This window comes from Drosophila ananassae (assembly GCF_017639315.1).
Source record: "Drosophila ananassae strain 14024-0371.13 chromosome 4 unlocalized genomic scaffold, ASM1763931v2 tig00000061, whole genome shotgun sequence".
Taxonomy (NCBI): Eukaryota; Metazoa; Arthropoda; class Insecta; order Diptera; family Drosophilidae; genus Drosophila; species Drosophila ananassae.
In genome coordinates this window covers 5,484,445-5,500,348 of record NW_025319038.1, presented here as the reverse complement: position 1 = coordinate 5,500,348, position 15,904 = coordinate 5,484,445, and the positions used below count along the sequence as shown (strand labels likewise).

The window sequence follows — 15,904 nt, the reverse complement described above, 5'->3', positions numbered from 1 at the left end:
CCAGGCGCTTGCTGTGATCAGACTGGAGCTGATGAGAGATACTTGAAGTCCTGGGTTGGTTCTCCTTAAGTACAGATGGGACGGGGTTTCAGCTGATTCCTACTTGTGGTCCGTTTCACGAGAGCAAGTAGATTCGATACCGAAGGTCTACTTTTTGTCCGTTTACACAATAGAAATAGGTTAATTTTAAGCGCCGTAACTTGACACTGGGTAACGAACCGATTTACTCTGTATTCGGAACTATTTTTATTTCAGAAGAACAATTCTTATATAAGATGCTAAATTATACATAAACTAAGTCTAGGGAAAGTCAATATTATGAACGTGTTCCCCCAATGTTATTGCCAATGTCACCCACATCTGAGTCAGCTGACTCAGATTGCTTGAACATGCATTTCGGCTTATCGAGCTGGCTTTGCTTGCTTTGATCAATCGGTCATTCTTCCCGCTGATACTAATGATTTCTGCTTCTGGCGCCGTCTACTAGTGCGAGGTTATTAGGTTGGATGTTGTTTCATGCTTATTGCTAAATATTACATGCTAATTATTACTAGGTGTGACAATAAGTTAGTGATTCTGATTATTGGGAATTGCGACATGCGGATGAACATTGATTAGATCAGATTACTAAGTGTAAGTAAAAGGTAGAAGGTCTTGGCACTAGATGCCAACAGCCTTGTTCAATGGGGCTGAAGCCGGAAAAGAGGAGACAGTCGGGACCGAATACAAGGTCTTTTTGGCCTATGAAAAGGCCATTCGTAAAGCGAAGCGCTCCTCATGGAACTTCTTTTTCTCGGACAGCCCAAGCTGCGAGGCTTAGGAAAATTCTATCCCTGTATGGAGTGCAGGTATGATCTCTCCACGAAATGGCAAGCCAGTATGACATTAGCGTTGTCTGGGTCCCAGGTCATAGGGACATCATAGGCAACCGCATAGAAAACGAATTGGCGCGCATAGGCACCAACACACCCACAGGGAGAGCTAGAGGGTACCGGTGTACCAAAAGCCTCATTCAAGCTCCAACTTAGAGAAGCCAACAAGAAAGGAAACTAGCTCAGCTAGCACACCGTCCCCAACTGTCGGCTGGCCAACAAAAAAAAAGAACATTACAACTACTTAGGATGGAAATAACCCGCATTAGTGGCTAGTGAAAACACATGCTAGACGAATGAATTCACCCCACAACGACTACTGCCGCAGCTGTAGACGACGAAAAGAAGAAACTGTCGAGAATCTTCTATGCCACTACCCAGCCCTGCAGTCATTCAGACTTAAACGTCTGGGTGAAAAGTTTCTCAATAACATCTCAATGAGGTCAGAAATAGATCCCAACAGAACAAAAAACTATCGGAATTTACCAAACCAAATAGAATTTACCAAAGCCTCAGGGTGGGGGAACTGCTAGACCATAAGACCTTACTCTGCGAATAAAGAAAATTTAGATCCGACCCACGGTGTCACTAGAGACCGAATCTAAGTGTGGCGGTTGCCTTCTCGCGAGGTGACAGCCAGCCGTCTAACCTAACCCTTATTTAATACAGTTGTTTATTTATATGTTACATATACAAAAACCAATTTTATTTATTCAAAAATCCGTATCTGTGTTAATATTCTTCCTAGATATTCTTGTCTTTATTTTTCTCACATTTACTAACTCTTACTTATCTCACGCCCTTTTTCGTTTCCGCGGTACAATGGATGTGTGCAAAGTTTCAACTCGATAGCTTTAAAACTGAGAGACTAGTTTGCGTAGAAACAGACAGACGGACATGCTTATATCGATTCAGGAGGTGATCATGATCACTATATATACTTTATAGGGTCGGAGATGTCTCCTTCACTGCGTTGCACGCTTTGGACCAAACTTCTAATACCCTCTGCAAGGGTATAAAAAAACTAAATTATAATGCTTGTCTGTATAAAGCTTGTCTGTGCGATTATATTCTGTGATAATTTTTGTGATTTCATAATCCCAGCCAACGATCTACTGCTGGCTCTATGAAAACGTTGTACACGCTAAGAGCCGGGTTCACGGCCTCAGTTTCAGATTTCATTTCTCGTAGGTATCGTCTCCACTTTTTCTGTGACGGTTGTCGTGCTACTCAGGTCGAAATGAGTGCAATTATGCGACAGACTAAGCGTGGGATTAAGAGTTTAGCGTTAAGAGTTTAAGAATTAGCGATTTTCGCAAAATCTCTTCGCAAAAACTCTTTGCGATTGATTCACAGTTTAGTAGTCTTACAGGTGATTCCACCATCGAAACATATATTAGTTTCCCGGCTTGACCCTGACACTTCTGAGATTAATATCTCTCGATTGAAATTGCTGACATTGTTGATAATTCACTGTCTTTATTGCTTAACATTCACTTGCTTTTTTTTGCTTTTACCATGTTAGAAATTCTTTTGATCCTAATGGAATTACTTTTTCCAGAATTTTTTCATTTTTTAATCCTATGGATCCATATCATCCCACTTTTGACTCTATTTTCCTATGCAATGTAGTCTCTTTTTCTTTTGCACCCAATGCACAATTTGAAATTACCGGGCTTACTTCACTAAAGACAAGGGTTTAATCTGAGCAAGTACCAAAAATTTCAAGACCAAAATCAAGTGAAGTAAACTAATAATTATAAATATATTTTAAATTCTCCTTCGTTCGTTGTTGAAAATTTTTGTATCATCCACTTAAGATAGAGTAGGGAACAAATTCCGTTTGGTGTAGCAGTAAAATCAAAAAAATTAAATGCAATAAAGTTGGTCGTAGCCTTGGACGTAGCCAACCCAACCAGTTTGGCCCATATCTAAAAGAAACCAACAGGTGTGAGCATACGGAAGGACCTCCAAGCTCGTAAAGGCAATCCCAAGGAAGAGGCCGAAAAGGGTAAGCATATGGACGGCGAGTCTCATCTTTAACAAACATTCACCACCCCATTGTTAACGTACAAACAAAATAAAATTATTTATCAATAAATATTTAATGAATTTCAACTTTATAAAACTTTGAGAAAGTAGATTATCTTTCGCTTTCCAACATTTTTTTAATATTTACACATACATAACACAATATTAATATAATATTTTTTTTACTATTATGAATCACATACAGAAAAATTACATTACTCATAGTGATAGTGATGCCCCCCTGCTTCACTTTTTCGAGCGAACGGACGCGATCTTTTCGAAATTTTTTTTTAACGAACGTATGTTCGGGTTAAATATATTAAAAATATATTATAGGTTAAATATATTAAAATATATTGCATATATTTTAATTTAAACCATGTGCTGTTGTATGTTTGGAGGCAAATTGTGTTTTTTAAGTTTGTGTTGTGGTGTAGACTCAGCTACATAGGTGTACAAAAAAAAGTCAGGCACGTGCCGGGTTAGAATATTTTTTATGTGCAATTTTGTACACCTATATAGCATTTTTTCGACACCAAAATTTATATCTATGCTTAAAATGTTTGTATTACCCAAAGAGAGATACGAGTTATTATACCCTTGCAGAGGGTATTATAATTTTGGTCAAAAGTGTGCAACGCAGTGAAGGAGACATCTCCGACCCTATAAAGTATATATATTCTTGATCAGGATCACCTCCTGAGTCGATATGAGCATGTCCGTCTGTCCGTCTGTCTGTTTATACGCAAACTAGTCTCTCAGTTTTAGAGCTATCGAGTTAAAACTTTGCACACATCCTTCGTTCCTTTGCAGGCAGTATATAAGTCGGAACGGCCGGGATCGGTCGACTATATCCTATAGCTGCCATATAACTGATTGATCGGAAATGCCATAACTTTGGTGTTTTTAGAGGGTAAGTTAGAGGGTTGGGACAAAATATTTTATGTACAAAATTTCATAAGGATCGGCCGACTATATCCTATAGCTGCCATAGATCGATCGGAATTGGCATAACATTGATGTTTTTTAAGCTAGAAAGATGGGACTTGGTACAGATTACTCTTTGGGAAAAATAATTCAATATGCCAAATTTCATAAGGATCGGCCGACTATATACGATCCGCTATATATCTCATAATATAAGATGCGTGGCGCCACCTAGCGGACTGCGACTCAACTGCAAGGGTATATCAACTTCGGCTCCGCCCGAAGTTAGCTTTCCTCTCTTGTTTATTATTTCTATGATGTCGTCACTGTTTGAATAGTAATAGTATTTTAGTAATAAATATGATAATAGTATGATAATTGACACTTAATAGTGTCAATTACAATTTGCAGATCAAATGTAATTAATCGTAAGTGATGTTTTCGTAAGAGTAGATGTTAAGAGGAGCCCCAATAATAAATAGGTGTTACTCCAAAGAGTTTCGTTACAAAACTGTTTTTAATACAACTCGAATCGCGGGGATAGATCCGAGAAAGTTTAAGAGAAGAATTGGAGTCAGATATCACGAGGAAGAGTGTTGCATAGATAGTATAAGGTATTCAAGATTGTTAGTAGATCAAAGTGACAATATGTGGTAGAGACCGTTGTAGTCCGATCATAATACCCTGAACGGATCGTGTTGGGCATATGTTAATGACGGATTGTTGATTAATAAAAGTCTACTATGATAAGAGGGGAGTCGAAGATTTTCATTCCAAGTAAGTCTCTTAAGAGTGAAAGTCAGGAAGTTTTTTTGAACAGATTCTATGTGATCTCGGTGTACTCCGTATTGAGGACTCCAGACACACGATCCATACTCAAGAATCGAACGGACCAATGATGCATATAACGTTTTAGTTATGCACGGGTCAATAAATTCCATTTTTTAATTTGACCATCTTTTAATAAAACCAAGCCCACGCATAGCTTTATTAACCATGGTGGTCGGTAAATTTAAGTTCTCCTGTTTTTTTTTTTTTTTTCTCCTGTTTTCATTATGGGATTCTTACATTTTTGGTTTGTATATCTTTCAATAATTGAGGGATTATTTCATGCCTTATTTTATAATAAAAGGATATCAAAGCGATTTTCGTTTGTTGTGGAATGCAAATATATAAGAATTATATTATCGAGCGGAATATTACTATTTCAGAATAGTCCATTCGATTAAATTCATTTTTTATACAGCGAGCTTGTTCTGTTAAAGTCAAGAGTTCCTGTTGAAGGTACTGTGTTTTGGGAATGTAAGAATGAAATGTAAGGTTAATCCATTGAGTTGGATTGAAAATGATTTGTATTGCGCAGAAGGAAAACTCGGTCCATTATCGGTCATAATTACCTTGTCTTGGGGAAATTGTTGAAGTAACTCCATTACTTTATTTTTGATATTTATCAAAATACAGTTTGGAAAGTTTACTACGAAACTTTAGAAACTTTACTAACCTTATATTATTCTGATAGCTACGTGTTAGTGAAGACATTAGTTTTTTGAAGCTGAGGAAGATGAGGTGGAAGGTTGGTCAATGGCTTTAACAGTTTAGGAGTAGGAGTTCCACTCCCACAGGTTTGGTAATTTTTTTTTCACCGTACTTGGTAGATGATCTTGGACGAAAATGTTCTCTGGCCAAAAGCTGGCGGAAGAAATTGTCTTGAACATCTGCATGCGTACACGTATTTTGAAAGATGACGTGTGCCTGGTGTATGAATATTTAAAGTTTGTAATATCCACCACCTTTATGTCGGCTTTTGTTTAGGCTTTGACGTAAGCCAAGATATCAATCTCAGAAGTATCAGGGGCAAGCCGGGAAACAAAAATATGTTTTGATGGTGGGTTCACCTGCAAGGGTTTTTGTGCCGCCGTAAATAATACTGCGGCATCAGTTCGTACCGGCTTCCGGACGGTTGATTACCCTGTTTGTTGACTCTTGAAGGTGAAGGGGTTTAAATTATTGGGTCTGGTGATATCTCTTGAAGCGGTGCCACAGAGGATATATCAGACAATTATATATTCGGAAGCAAAATTTTTCTCAGGTCCGGCCCGTGGGGTGGCCAGAGATCTAAGCGGCTGCATAATTGTCGGCTGAGTTGGCTGAAGATTATTCGGCACAATAACATCACTAAAAGAGAATTTCTTTCAGAATGTATTCTTGTCTGTTTTGTCTCCAAGTTTCGTATGCGCATTATTGTTATTTGTAGCGTAAGCGCTTTGGGGAGCTTTGGTAGGGCATCTGCGCAAGCTCTTGGTTATGTTTGTGTTTGTTGTGATTTGGTTGGAGCAGCATAGATTACACAGTGTTACAAAAAAAACAAAAGTGAATGAACTTTTGAAGTGACATAGTAGGAATTGTTTATTGGGTCGAGTATATCCCTCACTTTTTTTGGGAAAAGCGTTATAACTTCAACAATTTTTATTATTTTTAATGAAATTGTCTCGTTTTAATCAGTATTAATGAGACAATATTTATATGTGGCATAAATGACAGAATTTTTGTCAGATGAAAGCAATATTCTCTTATTCTTATACACATTGTTACTCCGGAGCGATCGCTAGGTTGAATTGACTTTTTTTGGGAAAAGCGTTATAACTTCACCAATTTTCATTATTTTTTGATGAAATTTGTCTCGTCTTATTCAGAATTAATGAGTATGACGGAATTTTTGTAAATTGTACCGAAAAACTGGCGTCAAAATCCGAAAAACACGAATAAAAGTCGAAAACTTCAGTTTTAGGTGTAAAAATGTTGTCCTTTTTGTTTAACAAAATCAAAGATATATTTTTTTTTCAAAAGCTACAACATTTAACTATTGAAAAACACCGAAAATTTTGAAATCGGTTGAAAAAAACGCGTCCAGGAATTTTTAAGCGCAAAGAAGTCCCGAAAAACGGTTTTTTAACCATAAATCAAGATTTTGAGGGTGTTACAAATATTTCAAACATGGTTTTGTGATGTACTCGACCCAATAAACAATTCCTACTATGTCACTTCAAAAGTTCAAAAACACTGTTACACTGTGTTAGGGTTAAATTGAACCCAAATAAAATATTGAAAATCTTAATTGAAACGCGTCTATTTATTCGGCTGCTATTAAAAACTACTAATAGAATAACAGTTTATTTCTTTTCTTTTTCACCTTCTTTAGTTGGAATAGGAGCTTTCCCTATTGAAATTGAAAAAGGATGTTCGTTATATTAAATTTTGTTGCAGATTCTAAAATATTTTATTAATTCTTTTATTTTTAAGAATAAGTTTGGCCAATAATTTTTTTTGCGCGGTTGCCCCACGTACAGCCCACCTGCCGTCTAACCGACCGAGGGACGCTGCCGCGTGACGTACGGCTCGAATCGCGGGAATAGATCCGAGATAGTTAAGCGAAAAGTAGGAGAAAGGTATCACGAGGAAGAGTGTTGCACAGATAAGGCGGTTAATATAAGCGATTTAAGATTGTTAGAAGAGCAAGGTGACAAGATGTGGTATAGACCATTGTAGTGCGAACATAATACCCTGAAGGGATCGTGTTGGGCGAATTACAATGGCTGAGGAGTAGAGGACGAAAGTTTCTAGTCCTTCTACTAGGAACGTTAAAATTTAAGCGTGCAAGTAAATGCTGGCTGTCTATATTTCCATAAATAAGATTGTATAGAAACATGACACCCAGCATCGTTCTACGGTTTGTTAATGATGGTAAGTTGATTAGTAAAAGTCTACTACGATAAGAGGGGAGGTAAAGATTTGCATCCCAATTAAGTCCCCTAAGCGCAAAAGTAAGGAATTTTTTTTGTACAGATTCAATGTGATTTTGGTGTACTCCATATTGAGGACTCCAGACACACGATCCATACTCAAGAATCGGACGGACCAGTGATGTATATAACGTTTTAGTTATGTACGGGTCATTAAATTCTTTTGACCATCTTTTAATAAAACCAAGCACACCCATAGCTTTATTAACCATGGTAGATATATGGTCGGTAAATTTAAGTTTCAAATCTAATAGGACACCTAGATCGTTACCCTGAGTTAATCGTTCTAAGGTGTTCCCACAGAGAAAGTACATAGCCTGGTGAGGACTAGATCGGTAAAAAGCATAGCTTGCAAATAACTGTTAACCGATTCGAGCGATCTTAAAATAAGTGTTTGTCACTGAGACTTTGAGCAAAAAGTCTGAAAGCAACCGATTGAGTTGCTCGTATACAAATTTTGCTCTCGCTCAGTCAAAGCACACTTTTTTCTGTTTTCGTTTGGTCTGCTCATTCTAGGACCGTTTGCTTGCGTTCGACGATTCAAAAAGTCTTTTGTGCATGTATGTGTGTATGTGAAGTTTAGTGGGCTCAACTTCAATTTGCTTTGTAAATCTCTCGTGTAAACCGTGATTCATCAAATTTATTGAAAATGGGACGAGAACTTAATAAAAAAGGTGTTTTTTAAGTTAGAGGGTTGGGACTTTCCACACATGTTATGTTTGACCAAAATATCTTATGTACAAAATTTCATAAGGATCGGCCGACTATATCCTATAGCTGTCATAGAACGATCAAAATTGGCATAACTTTGGTGTTTTTTAAATTAGAAAGATGGGATTTGGTACAGATTCTATTTTGGGGAAAACAATCTGATCTGCCAATTTTCATAAGGATCGGCCGACTATAAACGATCCGCTATATATCTAATAAAATAAGATGGGTGGCGCCACCTAGCGGACTGCGACTGAACTGCAAGGGTATATCAACTTCGGCTCCGCCCGAAGTTAGCTTTCCTTTCTTGTTTTTTAATTAAAATAATCAATATATTAGTTTGAAATTGGAAAATTCACGTTTAAAATTTTAATAAGTTTTTTCGTCAAATTTCATGTACCATGTGCCACTCTGCAGCAAAACGAAAACAAATTATTGAAAAGACTTTTTGCGCTGACCTTTTCAGTCAATCGGTCTTTTACTGAGTCTCTCTGTGCGAGTGTCACTCAAATCTCTCATTGAGCGATGTTCGGTAGATGAGAGTTTCATGATTTGCTCATTGTAATTCGTTCAACAGAAAACCGAAACAAAACAAAACAAAGCCTACTGCTCAGAGAGGAACCGAAACGGCATGCTTTGTTTCGGTTGCTCTCGCAAATAGAGCGTAAGCAAAAAAACGGTTAACAGTTATTTGCAAGCTATGGTAAAAAGACATAAGTTTACATTTCGATCCATTAAGCTTTAGGTTATTTGCTAAACACCAATTTTGAAGTTTATCCAAATCGAATTGAAGTCTAGACTGGGCGCTAGTGAATTTATACTGAAGGCATAGCTTTACATCATCAGCGTACATAAGTACAAGTGAATTAGTTAAGGCAAGGGGCAAGTCATTAATAAACAGTGTAAAAAGTAGGGGTCCAATATGGCTTCCTTGGGGCACCCCAGATGTGGCGCGGACTAAACGCGAGGTAACATCTTTAAAGAAAACACGTTGGGTTCTCCCAGATAAGTAGCTCGAAATCCAGATAAGAAGATCAGTTTGGAATCCCAAACGACTGAGTTTACTTATAAGAAGCGAATGGTTAACAGAGTCCAATGCTTTACTGAAGTCAGTGTAAATGACGTCGGTTTGTAAGCCATTCCGGAAGCCATCCGTGATAAAAGATGTTAGCTCCAATAAGTTGGTAGTGGTGGGGCGGCGCTTTATGAATCCATGCTGGCACGGAGTTATTATTGAATTATATAGGTGTTGCAAATGTGGAGTGATAAGTTTTTCAAAAAGCTTTGGAATTGCTGACAATTTAGAGATGCCTCTATAATTCGCATTGCCTGATCAGTGTTCGCATAAGAGTTCTCAAACGTAAGCAGTGGGGGAAAAGATACATGTTTACGCTTAGTGTTTACAAAGTTATAAAACTGCTTCGGATCCTGAGTAAACTGAATCCTGCAGCGGCGAATATAACTCCTATAACATTCTGCGTTATGCCCGGTGAAATTGGACCGGGCTACTAAGTATTTAGAATAACTAACTGTACAGCCAGATAATATATGTTTATTTAAAAGTCTACTCATACTATTCTTTAAGTTGTTAAGATGCCCTGTATACCAAGGCGGATTCGTTGAAGTGGACGGATATTTCCACGGCACACAAACGTCAAAAAATATTCTTGATGTAGGCTATTCTTGATCAAGCAATTCTTGATGTAGGCCAATTGAGATGTCTTTACACTCAATGTTATTGTTGCCAACGCCTTACTGTCCAAGGCCGCAAACTGTTGCCCTTCTGGAACATTCGTTTCAGTTAGCTCTCCAGACGTAACACTCCACAAACATAGTTCGTCTCCTTTAACTTATCAATTTGATAAAGAGCACATATTGTTCTTAATATCGAGTCACACACCGAATAACTTGAATTCTCCAATGCCTGGACCCATAACCTCTTGAGCGGCAGAATTCGAAGCGACAAAAACAAAACAACGTGTGTATGCTTTGGAACTTTATTTGTGACTGAATTTTTTGAAGTTGAAGAAGAAACAGAAAAATGAATATACATATTTTCTTATTCTCTATTTTTTAGAGCGAGACAATTATAAATAAACCAAGATCTCTTTCTCCTTCCTATAACTATAAAAGCGTGCATTGTAACATACTAAACAAGTAAGGATCGGCCAACTATATACGATCCGCTATATATCTAATAATATAAGATGCGTGGCGCCACCTAGCGGACTGCAACTCAACTGCAAGGGTATATAAACATCGGCTCCGCCTGAAGTTAGCTTTCCTTTGTTGTTTTTATTTGATTTTCTTTGATTTTTTTTGGCCCTTTAATTTTTCCGTTTTTATTGACGTATATTTTTAAGTCGGCGTATTCATGAGTTTTAGATTTAAAACTTTAAAATTTTTTGTTGACGGATATATCTACGTCAGCGTGTTCAGTTTTTTTAGATCCCAAACTTTTCTCACTATTTTCACAACTACCGAATCTGCCTTTTCAAAACTGCTATCATTAAAATATTGAAATGGTTGAAATGGTTGAAGTTATTTTGGAAGTGTTCGTCCGTAGAGCGTTATACGGCCACTACGTCAAACTTGAACTCGCGGGAATAACGGTAGGTCCCGGAGTCAAAGAATGTATAAAATCTGACTAATTTACCTGAATTCTGCAAGGAACAAGCAGTCGTTTGACCAGGTTCTTGCTGTGATCAGGCTGGAGTTGATGTGGGGTACTTGAGGTCCTGGACGGATTCTCCTCAAGTACAGGTGGTATGGTGGTTCAGCTGATTCCGTATCGGCCGGTCCTACTTGTGGTCCGTTTCACGGGAGCAAACACTCGAAGTAGGTTGGGTAGGGCGGGGTCGACTCGTGGTCCGTTTCACGGAAACAACACTCGAAGTAGACTGGTATGCCGTGGGTTTTCACTTGTGGTCCGTTTACAAAGGAACACCAGTAGGTTGGATGACGCGGGGTCTACTCGTGGTCCGTTTCATTGGAGCAACACTCGAAGTAGACTGGTATGCCACGGGTTCTACTTGTGGTCCGTTTACACAGGAGCCACTCGAAGTAGGTTATATAACGCGGGGTCTACTCGTGGTCCGTTTCACGGGAGCAACACTCGAAATAGACTGGTATGCCGCCGGTTCTACTTGTGGTCCGTTTACACAGGAGCCACTCGAATGAAGATAGTCTTTTGAGAGTCCTAACTTGTGAACCGTTTTACACAGGATCACTCGAAGTAGGTTAATTTTAAGTGCCGTAGTTCAAACACTGAGTAACGAGACGATTCACTCTGATTTCGCAAATATCTTTATTTCAGAAGAACAATTCTTATATAAGATGCTAAATTATACATTATTAAATCTAAGAAAGGTCAATGTTATGGACGTGCTACAACTAATGTTAATGCCAGGGTCACCCACCTCTGAGTCTGCTGACTCTGATTGTTTGTTCATGTACTGCTTGTACTCGCATTTCGGCTTAGCTAGCTAGTTTTTGCTTGCTGCGGTTAGTAGTTACTAGACATCTGCATGATTACATTCATAACATACGTCTAATAGAGTACATTCGAATCGAATAGAATGGAGTGAGTGGAATGTTGGAAATGAAATGAAATTGTATGAATGTAAGCTAAGGTTCCTCTCATAATTTGAGACGTCATACGAAATGACAGGGAATGAACGAAACGATAAGTGAAATGAGAAATATGTCAATGTCATGTATACCCGAATCCTTCGAGTTGTTTCTTATCATTCGGGCACTCCAAATTTGTCAAAATACCATAACATAGCTTTGTTCCTTTTTCCCCCAACTAAAAAACTAATTCAATTCTCACAAACTGAGAAAGAGACCATTATTAATGATTGCAAAATTATTATGAGTCAATTTCTTCAAGACAATTCTGACCTCAACAATAATGAAGCCCAGTTAATAGATGATGAATTTGCCGATTATTTCGATGTGCTCAAATTTGAGACAATACAAGGTGGAACAAGAAATTTCTGGATATTCCAATATTAAGGTTGCATACACTCCTGATTTTAATGTTTTTAAATAAGGCATTTAAATAAGCAATTTTTTCCGCTAATGCACAAAATAAGCTGCAAAATATTTTGTATTCCAGCGAGCAGCGCGGCTTCGGAACGGACCTTTTCAAACGTAAGAAATTTGATAACAGAGAAGCGTTGTCAAATAGCCACTAACTTTGAAAATATTAACAAAATAATGTTTTTGCATTCCAATTTAAACTAGATATAAATTTGCTGCATTTAATTTGTTTTTATTTCCTTTTATTTACATTTACAACTCGAATCATTTGAATGAAACGTCTCTCTTCTACCAAATGATTGTGCAAGTGAGTAGGCGTAAGTGATCCAACCCTCTCATATCATGTTGGCTTTGCTCTCAAATTCACTCAACTCATTTTTAGCATTGTGCATTTGAATGAGGGTTTTTTGCCACTCATGCAGATGTCTAGTAGTTACTAGTGCCGGGTTAGTAGGTTGGATATTTATGCTTATCGCTAATTATTACTAAGTGTGCCAATAGGTTAGTGGGTCTGATGCTTGTATATTGTGACATGCTGATGCATCTTGATTAGATCAAATTACTAGTGTGCATATAGGGTAGTAGATCTTGGCAATAGGTGCCAACAGGAAGAATATTACTAAAACCAGGAAAGAGTTAGTTTCCTCTCTATTTTTTTAACTTCGATGATAGATGTCATTAACGGTGTTGCATTGCTAGATTCAGTAAGTTCAGTAGATTCAGCATCAGTAACCTTTTGTCAGCATGCACCTTTTGTCACCGGAACAACAAAACAACCTCGATAAGGTCATCGCAAAAATTCCTTTATTTTATAGGGCGACTTGGGTCATATTATCTTATTAAGCACGTCATCGACGTAGCATCGAAGCAAATCCAGTAAAGCAGGGGCATTGAGCAAATAAATAAATATAATCTTGGAATTAGGTATCATAGAGGAATCGAAAAGCCCGTGGAGTAGTAACACCGTAATTGTAAAAAGTGGAAAAAAAGACGGCTTTGCCTTGAATCCAGAGTAGTAAATAAACTATAAAAATTTCTTATTCCCTATCACATATTGAGGAAATTCTGAGCCGGTTACCACCAGCACGTTATATAACCGGCTTAGCCATGAAACACGCTTTTTGGCAGATCCCACTGGAACAAAACTCTTGGCAGTACACCGCGTTCACAGTTCCGACCAGGCTCTTTTACCAATATAAAGGCACTTTATAGATTAAAGCGCCAGGTGATTCCGGCTTACTTTCATAAAAGATTTTTGTTTATTTGCGCGATCTCCTTATCCTATCTGAAGACTTTATGTTGCGCATGTAGCTTCTTCAAGAAGCCGCGGAAATGTCTAAGGAAAGCTAATTTGACAATATACTTCGCTAAGTCTAACTTTTGCATGCGCGAAGTTAAATATTTAGGATTCGTCATTGGTTATGGTCTATATCCGAGAAACAGTAGTCAAAGGTGTAAAAAAATGTAGAGCGTATATTGAAGTATAGAGTTCCCTGCTCATTCATCATTGAAGTGGCTCATGGATCAGAAAGATTTGGCAGGTCGCTTAGGTCGATAGGCGGTCAAGATACAGACAGCGGTCAAAAAGCTTTCACATTAACTGACGAGCTTTGAAGCGATAAGGCTTCAAATTAACCTGTTTTCATCACAATTTAACATACTAAATATATCAATATTCCGTAATATTCGATAAATTTATTATTTTATGTATACGTAAAAACTGTGGGTGATGGAACCTATTTTTGTACGGAACTTTTTTTCTAGGAGAGCCTAAAGAATATGGCAAGTGAAATTATGCGTGGAATAAAAAACAAAATTTTTTTGTCCAACTGTGTTATAAAGATAAATTCGATCTATTTTTAAAGTAAGCAAAATGAAATCCTTGTACCTTCAAAGGGTTAACAATACTTGACTCGTTAAACGCCACTGTTTCACTAAAAATTTTTCAATTTGTTACCGGGCTTAATTTTGTGGACGAGACTACCCTAGATTTTATGTTGGTGCAATATGCTTTTCACAACTTATTTTTTTGAGTGTCCTATTAATAATGTAGTGAAGTTGCAAACAGTACCTCTTAAACAACTGAGGCTTGGACCAAGAAATAAATTTACTAATGAATGTAGTTCAGACACTTATATCTACAAAAATTTTTTTTTATCGCTCTTGCTAGCCAAAGCTTCTGCAGAGCAAAAAAAATTAAAGAAGACTTTAACAAGAAATTTGAAGATATCACAAAACGTTCGCGCTAAATAATGAATTAAGGCCAGTGGCGGTTCTAGGATTCAGCATCGGCCCCTATGGCACATCTTTGTTACTTTGAAGTTTGTTATTCATCACGACGTCCAGCCTTACTCACATATTTCTTTTTTGGCGTCTTCTCTTAGACGTGGCTGATCAGAACGTCTACTCTCTATCACAGAGGTTGTAGCTTAACTCTTGTCGCTCTTTCTACTTCGTCAATAATAAATCTAAGTGGCACTGCTAAAAAATGCGAGTTTTTCAAGTATTACGTGATACTTATTTCTGGTTTATTCACCTCCCTCCCCCCCTACAATGATACACATGATACGAACAAAACACCTTTTGTGAAAGGAGGATAATATCACGTGACAATGGGCTTCGACCCCCTCCCTCCCCCAGTGTGATAGTTTATGATCATTTTGTGATCACCACTCTTGGAGAAAAATTCCAACTAATAACCTGCTCACAGTACATTTTTTTTTTGGTACCCTTACTTCCCATGCTACAGGTCAATATTGCACAAGGAACAAGAGAGCGTCTACAAAGGCTCAAAGCATTTTTCTACAACCTCAGAAAAGGCCTTTTTTTCATTTTGGTTCCCTTCTGTATTTATTGTGTACGGGTGAAAAAGAAGATTACCATATAGTCTGCGATTATATAGTAGGGAAACACAACAACAGCCGTCCTTTCATGTAATACCATGTAGAGCGTATAATAATTTTGTTTACCCGTGTGGAACGCAGTGAAGGCGACCTTCGGCATATAAAGTATATATATTAATAATAAGGATCGCCTCCGGAGACGCATGGCTGGGTAGCATGTCCGCCTGTCGGTCTGTCTAGTCTGTCAGTCGTATAAGTCGGTATATATGACTATATAAAATAAAATTAAATTGACTTTTTAGGATGGAAGGATGTAATAAATTTATTCGAATAAAAAAAATTTCACGTGGATCGCTCAAAGTTCGTTTTTATACCTTTGCAAAGGGTATTATGATTTTGGTCAAAAGTGTGCATCGCAGTGAAGGAGACATCTCCGACCCTATAAAGTTATATATTCTTGATCAGGATCACCTCCTGAGTCAATATTAGCATGTCCGTCTGTCTGTTTCTACGCCAACTAGTCTCTCAGTTTTAAAACTATTAAAACTTTGCAGGCAGTACATAAGTCGGAACGGCCGGAATCGGTCGACTATATCCTATAGCTGCCATATAACTGATTGATCGGAAATGCCATAAGTTTGGTGTTTTATAAGTTAGAGGGTTGAGACATTCGTTA

General features: G+C 37.7%; 1 protein-coding gene across 6 annotated transcripts in view; it reads right to left on the bottom strand.

The window, feature by feature from the left end:
- LOC6501769 (calcium-dependent secretion activator) overlaps positions 1 to 15,904 on the bottom strand; it is a 338,872-nt gene that overhangs the window by 22,303 nt on the left and 300,665 nt on the right. The window lies entirely within an intron of this gene.